This window comes from Onychostoma macrolepis, chromosome 14 (genome assembly GCF_012432095.1).
Source record: "Onychostoma macrolepis isolate SWU-2019 chromosome 14, ASM1243209v1, whole genome shotgun sequence".
NCBI lineage: Eukaryota > Metazoa > Chordata > Actinopteri > Cypriniformes > Cyprinidae > Onychostoma > Onychostoma macrolepis.
This window is the reverse complement of record NC_081168.1, coordinates 26261755-26269589: the sequence shown is the minus strand read 5'-3', so window position 1 is coordinate 26269589 and position 7835 is coordinate 26261755.

Here is a 7835-nt window from a genome sequence, read left to right as displayed (position 1 = left end):
ATGTAGTTCAGAATACAAGATGTTGCATGAGAGTTTAATTATGTTTATATTCATTGGTAATTTATAGCATTAGCTGTTCCACAAAAACTATTAAATGTAATTATTTTAAGAATAGATGCAAAATATGGCTGTATAGAGCTGTATATTTCTCCTTCTTCTACTGACTGTCCTGTTTCACTGTTCGAAATTAACTATGAAATACTACATACTTTGCTTTCCATTTTTCATGGCTGCTGTTGTATGCACACTCGACAAGGCACAAATCTGATTCTCGCTTCAGTCATCGATTTAGCTCTGCCCTATTCATCTTCAAATTCATTTTTTTCCCCCTTTATTCCTTTTTCCATTTGACCTCTTAAAACTGGATGCTACGGCATCAGTACAGGATTTAGACTTATCAAACACTGATGACATGCTTTGTGGCTTCGCTGGCACAGGCATAATTCTTTAGCTGCACCGTTAGATGAGTGCTGACATTGGGAAAATATGATGTACTGCTGACAGTGCTGCAAAACAGAGCTCTGTGCAAAAATTAACATTAAAACTCATTGGAGAAAAGAAAGAAACTACACTTATCTTAGAAGTAATTCACCAGAGGTGTTGAACTAGGATGAAATCAGCTTTATCTACTATATTTAAGGTAGGATGCAAAGAGATAACATAGTGTTGTGATATAAAACATAATGTGAAATGAACACTTGTTTTGAGTTTTTACACTGACTGTGTTTCCGCAGCAGCTGCAGCAACTGTAAGTGTTACTTTATTGAGTATTTTTAATAACCTCCATGAATTATAAAACGTTTATTGGGAGTGGGCCATTGAGAATTATTACAAATTTGATGGCTAAGTCAGTAAGTAAGTAAATGTCACGTGTCGACCCGTCTGAGTTCCTGTTTTTCCTTATTTGGTTTAGTTCCTGTTCTTGTTAGTTAATTATTGTTCATTGTCCCCACCTGATTTGGATTATGTTTTTTGCTCTTTTGTTCTCTTCCATTTATAAGTCCTCAGTTTTCCCCTTGTCTTTGTCTCGTCTTAACGTCAAATAAATGGAAAAGTGTGTTTATGTTTATTTCATTCTCCAAGTCTTTTATTTTATGTTTGCTAAAACCACAAGCCTGTGACAGAAGACGAGACTGACCAAAATATGGAGTTTGCGGAATGTTTAGCCGCCCTAGCCCTCCGGAATCTTCCTTTTTATGACTACGCCGGGGAATTCTGCAAGCTCGCCGCGGCAACGACGTGGGATGAGGCCACCATTATAGAACTGTTCCGGCTCGGAGCCAATCTCCACAGTCCCGTAGACCTCCCAGACACCACGGGATTGTGTCGGAGAGAGGCTGTGGGAAGCATCCGAGCCGGAACCAACCCGTCAGCCGCGGCTCCCCCTCGTCAGTCGTCATCCCCGGCACTCCCAAACCCGCCGCCATTCGCGGCCACCGCAAGCCCGCCGACGAAGAGTATGGCAAGCCCGCTGACGGAGAGTATGGCAAGCCCGCCGACGGAGAGTATGGCAAGCCCGCCGACGGAGAGTATGGCAAGCCCGCCGACGGAGAGTATGACAAGCCCGCCGACAGAAGTTATGGCAAACCCGCCAGTGCCTGCTCCTCGCAAGTGCCCGCCAGTGCCTGCTCCTAGCAAGTGCCCGCCAGTGCCTGCTCCTAGCAAGTGCCCGCCAGTGCCTGCTCCTAGCAAGTGCCCGCCAGTGCCTGCTCCTAGCAAGTGCCCGCCAGTGCCTGCTCCTCGCAAGTGCCCGCCAGTGCCAGCTCCTCGCAAGAGCCCTCCTGTGCCTCTGCTGGTCCCGTCCAGCTCTCCTGTGTCTCCGCTGGTCCCGTCCATCTCTCCTGTGTCTCCGCTGGTTCTGTCCAGCTCCGCGCTTCCAGAGCGCCTCCCAGTGCCTGCGCCACAAAGGCGCCTCCCTCTCTCCGCGCTTCCAGAACGCCCCCAAGTGTCCGCGCTTCCAGAGCGCCCTCAAGAGTCTCCGCTGGTTCCGTCCAGCTCTGCGCCTCCAGAGCGCCCCCGAGAATCTCCGCTGGTTCTGTCCAGCTCCGTGCTGCCTGAGCGTCCCCAAGAATCTCCGCTGGTTCTGTCCAGCTCCGTGCTGCCTGAGCGTCCCCAAGAGCCCTTCCAGAGGAATCTCATGCCCAATTTCACCATTAAAATTTGGGGGGGGGGGCTATACCCCTGAGAATCCTGCTCCGTCTTGGGCGCCCAAGCTCCCTGCTCCGCCATGGCCTCTCAAGCTCCCGGATCCGCCATGGTCACCTAAGCTCCCTGCTCCGCCATGGCCTCCCAAGTCCCCTGACCCGCCATGGCCGCCGGAGTCCCCTGATCCGCCATGGCCTACAAGAGTCTCCTGTTCCACCCTGGATGCCTCCCCAGTATCGCTGTCCTGCACCGGATTCCAGGGCGCCCAACCCCCCTCCCCAGTGGTAGTGTTACGTCGCAGGACGCGCCTTCCGGGATGGGGAGGTACTGTCACGTGTCGACCCGTCTGAGTTGGTTTAGTTCCTGTTCTTGTTAGTTAATTATCGCTCATTGTCCCCACCTGATTTGGATTATGTTGTTTGCTCTTTTGTTCTCTTACATTTATAAGTCCTCAGTTTTCCCTTGTCTTTGTCTCGTCTTAACGTCAAATAAATGGAAAAGTGTGTTTGTTTATTTCATTCTCCAAGTCTTTTATTTTATGTTTGCTAAAACCACAAGCCTGTGACAGAAGACGAGACTGACCAAAATATGGAGTTTGCGGAATGTTTAGCCGCCCTAGCCCTCCGGAATCTTCCTTTTTATGACTACGCCGGGGAATTCTGCAAGCTCGCCGCGGCAACGACGTGGGATGAGGCCACCATTATAGAACTGTTCCGGCTCGGAGCCAATCTCCACAGTCCCGTAGACCTCCCAGACACCACGGGATTGTGTCGGAGAGAGGCTGTGGGAAGCATCCGAGCCGGAACCAACCCGTCAGCCGCGGCTCCCCCTCGTCAGTCGTCATCCCGGCACTCCCAAACCCGCCGCCATTCGCGGCCACCGCAAGCCCGCCGACGGAGAGTATGGCAAGCCCGCCGACGGAGAGTATGGCAAGCCCGCCGACGGAGAGTATGGCAAGCCCGCCGACGGAGAGTATGGCAAGCCCGCCGACGGAGAGTATGGCAAGCCCGCCGACGGAGAGTTATGGCAAACCCGCCAGTGCCTGCTCCTCGCAAGTGCCCGCCAGTGCCTGCTCCTAGCAAGTGCCCGCCAGTGCCTGCTCCTAGCAAGTGCCCGCCAGTGCCTGCTCCTCGCAAGTGCCCGCCAGTGCCTGCTCCTCGCAAGTGCCCGCCAGTGCCTGCTCCCGCAAGTGCCCGCCAGTGCCTGCTCCTCGCAAGTGCCCGCCAGTGCCAGCTCCTCGCAAGAGCCCTCCTGTGCCTCTGCTGGTCCCGTCCAGCTCTCCTGTGTCTCCGCTGGTCCCGTCCATCTCTCCTGTGTCTCCGCTGGTTCTGTCCAGCTCCGCGCTTCCAGAGCGCCTCCCAGTGCCTGCGCCACAAAGGCGCCTCCCTCTCTCCGCGCTTCCAGAACGCCCCCAAGTGTCCGCGCCCAGAGCGCCCTCAAGAGTCTCCGCTGGTTCCGTCCAGCTCTGCGCCTCAGAGCGCCCCCGAGAATCTCCGCTGGTTCTGTCCAGCTCCGTGCTGCCTGAGCGTCCCCAAGAATCTCCGCTGGTTCTGTCCAGCTCCGTGCTGCCTGAGCGTCCCCAAGAGCCCTTCCAGAGGAATCTCATGCCCAATTTCACCATTAAAATTTGGGGGCTATACCCTGAGAATCCTGCTCCGTCTTGGGCGCCCAAGCTCCCTGCTCCGCCATGGCCTCTCAAGCTCCCGGATCCGCCATGGTCACCTAAGCTCCCTGCTCCGCCATGGCCTCCCAAGTCCCCTGACCCGCCATGGCCGCCGGAGTCCCCTGATCCGCCATGGCCTACAAGAGTCTCCTGTTCCACCCTGGATGCCTCCCCAGTATCGCTGTCCTGCACCGGATTCCAGGGCGCCCAACCCCCCTCCCCAGTGGTAGTGTTACGTCGCAGGACGCGCCTTCCGGGATGGGGAGGTACTGTCACGTGTCGACCCGTCTGAGTTGGTTTAGTTCCTGTTCTTGTTAGTTAATTATCGTTCATTGTCCCCACCTGATTTGGATTATGTTGTTTGCTCTTTTGTTCTCTTACATTTATAAGTCCTCAGTTTTCCCCTTGTCTTTGTCTCGTCTTAACGTCAAATAAATGGAAAAGTGTGTTTATTTCATTCTCCAAGTCTTTTATTTTATGTTTGCTAAAACCACAAGTCCGTGACAGTAAAAGTAAGAAAGTAAATATATAATTGGGAAAAAAGTTCATTAATATGTTTAGATATTGTAAAAAAAAAATAATAATAATAATAATAATAAAAAAGCTGTAAATAAAACAAATATTATTTGGAACACATTTTACAAGAACATATTAGGTCCCACTTTATATAGGCGGTCTTATCTACTACGTGCATTTAAATGAATCATTTGATACAATGCACTTGTGTATACATGCTATTATATATACAGTATACCTTAACTCGCTAGAGTGTGAAACTGAAAAAAATGATTTTAAAGTTTTTTACTTGTCCAGCCAAATTAATTATAGGTAGGTCACTGGAAATTTGGCAATTAGATGTTTTAATAATGAAAATGATCTACATTAAAAAATTGTGAGCTCAAACTTGATTTTTACCCCTATTTTGAAGTTAATGTTCTCTGCCTTTGCACTGTCTGCAAAAAGTGAGAATTCACACCAAGGCAAAAGACAGTAACTTCCACATTATCAATATTTGTTTGCTGATCACCATTTACAAAATAGTTATAGTAACATCTGTATAACATCTAGTGGTCATGGGCTATCTCATATAGGCTATTGCATATAGTAATGTGACTGTATTATTTTTTTTTTTTTTTTTGACCATAACATGCAGACTAAAAGTTAAACATGTGAGTGGATACTGTTTTGCAACCAATTTATTTGCTACGCTCGGTAACGTAAAAGAATGCTAGACATAGCATAATTGCTTTTATATTGACTTGAATGAAATAGTCTAACCTAAAAGAACGACTTGTGGATTTATGTGAACGCCAGCAAGTAGGCATGCTCAGAAATGCGTGTGTATTAAACATCGACGACGTTCATCACCATGGATTGATTTTATCGGGTTACAAGAAAAGGTAGGATATGGATTTAATTGCGAACTGTTAGGCTACTGATTTTATGATTGATCATGCTACATGCTACGGCATTCAAGTACACATCCAACCAGTGGCGTGCACAGACCTCCAGAGAGGCAGGGGCGAAATGGCGTTACGAGGGCACAATTCGCGGACCAGGGGTGGTGGGGGGTGGGGTGATGGGGGTGATTGTACACTCTCAGAAATAAAGGTACAAAAGCTGTCACTGGGGCGGTACCTTTTCAAAAGGAACAATTTTGTACCTATTAGGTTCAAATATGTACACTTTAAGTACTAATATGTACCTTTAAGGTGCCAAAATGGACCTTTTAGGTACAAACATAATTATAAAGGTACTGCCCCAGTGATAGCTTTTGTACCTTTATTTCTGAGAGTGTATGGGTTTGGTCCCCCTCGGCTAGGGGTGGGCGATATGGCAAAAATATTACTTTTTTTTTTTTTAGAAATATCACGATTCACAATTTTATCACGATTCTTTGTCATGTTGGTTTTTCTATTTTGCAAGTTGTTTGAGCATTACAGCCAAACTAATTTCCCTATTATAAAGACAAAGCCTTTCAAGGTAACAAAATATAAAAAAAAGTATGGAGGATATTTAGGCCAAAGTGGGTGAAGATAAAAATCATTGTCATTATTTTATCTTTGTTATTAAAAAATGAGAGCAAAGATACACATTACAAATACACATAGTATACAAATAAAATAAACAGTGGTTTATTTTCAGGTAGGCTACAATAGGTGTATTTAGCAGGAGCATTCAAGAAACTGAATGAACAAATATAAAAATAAAACACTATGTAGATTGATTCCTATTAAAGCAACTGTATTAAAGTTTTTCAGTCAAGTGTAGTGAGTGATTTTTCTCTTTGTGTTTGGTGTTTTATTAACCCATTTAATCCCACTGGTCACAATAGTGACTGTAAAAAAGGTTTTCATTTATAAAGCTCTAAAAACCTTACTGACTGATGTTTTAGTGCACTTCCTGCAAATATGAAAAAATAAAGCATCTCAATTAAATATGTGCAGTTTCACATGATTAGTGCAGATTGTCATATGACCAGATCTGTTTATTTCCTGTTTGCACCTTGAGAAGATGATAACTACATCAAAGCTCCAAAACAAAAGGCTAGTAAAGTATGTTAACAAAGATATGACAAAGATTTTTGGTACACGTTATCTTTAAGGTGTCTAGTTTTAATATATGAATTCACATATATTCAATTTTGTTGAGTGTGGTCATAGAATGAGTAAACATGTTGATGGTCACAATAGTGACTGGTATGATAACAGTGAACTTAGGTTTACAATATAAATCCAGTTGCAGTTGTTAGCGAAAATTGCACTAAAATGATGCAATGACAAAATATTGCACTAAATTAAAAATTCAAATGTTACAAAAAATGTACAATATTGACGTTGTAATACTGGTAGCACTCATATAAAAATTTGATGTTATATTTTACAAAAAAGTAACAGTTTTGAAATACGTTGATGGTTGTATTTTATCTCAGTGTTCCTATCAATGTTGTATAAGGTTTTTTATGCATAATTTTAAAATAATTTTAAAATAGCTTGGCTAAGATATATATATATATATATAAAAATGTATGACTTCAGTAATATGTTAATTCAGTACACACATTATCCCACAGATCACAATTGTGACTGACCATAAAACAATTTTTCACACACTTTTCCAAAAAAAAAAAAATATATTATTGATTATTTCAAAGGGTTACTAATGACACATCACATTAACATTAAAGGAATAATTCACCCAAAAATTAAAATAGGCTAGTGTTTTTTTTTTTTGTTTTTGTTTTTTTTATATATACCTTCATTTACTCACTCATAAGATATTTTAAACCTGACTGAGTTTCCTTCTTCTGCTAAACATAAACGCTATTTTGAAGAAGGTGGAAAACCAAACAGTTGCTGGTCCACAGTGACTTCCATAGTATGTATTTTTTTTTTTCCTACTTTTTAAAGTCAATGTGGACCAGCAACTCTTTGGTTACCCAGATTCTTCAAAATATCTTCTTTTGTGTTCAGCACAAGAACAAAATAAATACAGGTTTGGGGCAACATGTGAGTGAATAAATAATGACAGAAATACAATTTTAGGGTGAACTATCCCTTTAATTACAGTCGGCAGCATGTTTAGTAGGCTACTGTCCCTTTAAGACCTGCACGCATCTAATATACAGGCACGTATACTTTTCTCTCAGCTGTTTACTTTCAGTTTAGACATAACCAACTAAGTCTATACATAAACCTTGTGTGTTTTGACAGTATTAGCACAAAACATAACTTAGTTCAGTAATCAGGCACTGTTTGATGGGCTTTTTAGTGCGCGCGCTTTGGATGTATTTGCTCAGAAAAAAAAGCGCTCCTCAGAACAGCACACGAATGAAACGCCTAACCAGTAGGCTTTAAAGCAGATGCAGATAATGTACTTTTGTGATTGTGAATAAGTGCAGTGTCCCGTGAGAGTAACTCTATCGCTGAGTTAACACTGATGTGAATGTATATTGCGTTGTACAGTGTATTGATACGGCGGCACCAGAACTGCAGCTGATAGAATGTGCGCTGTTGCACAATACAAC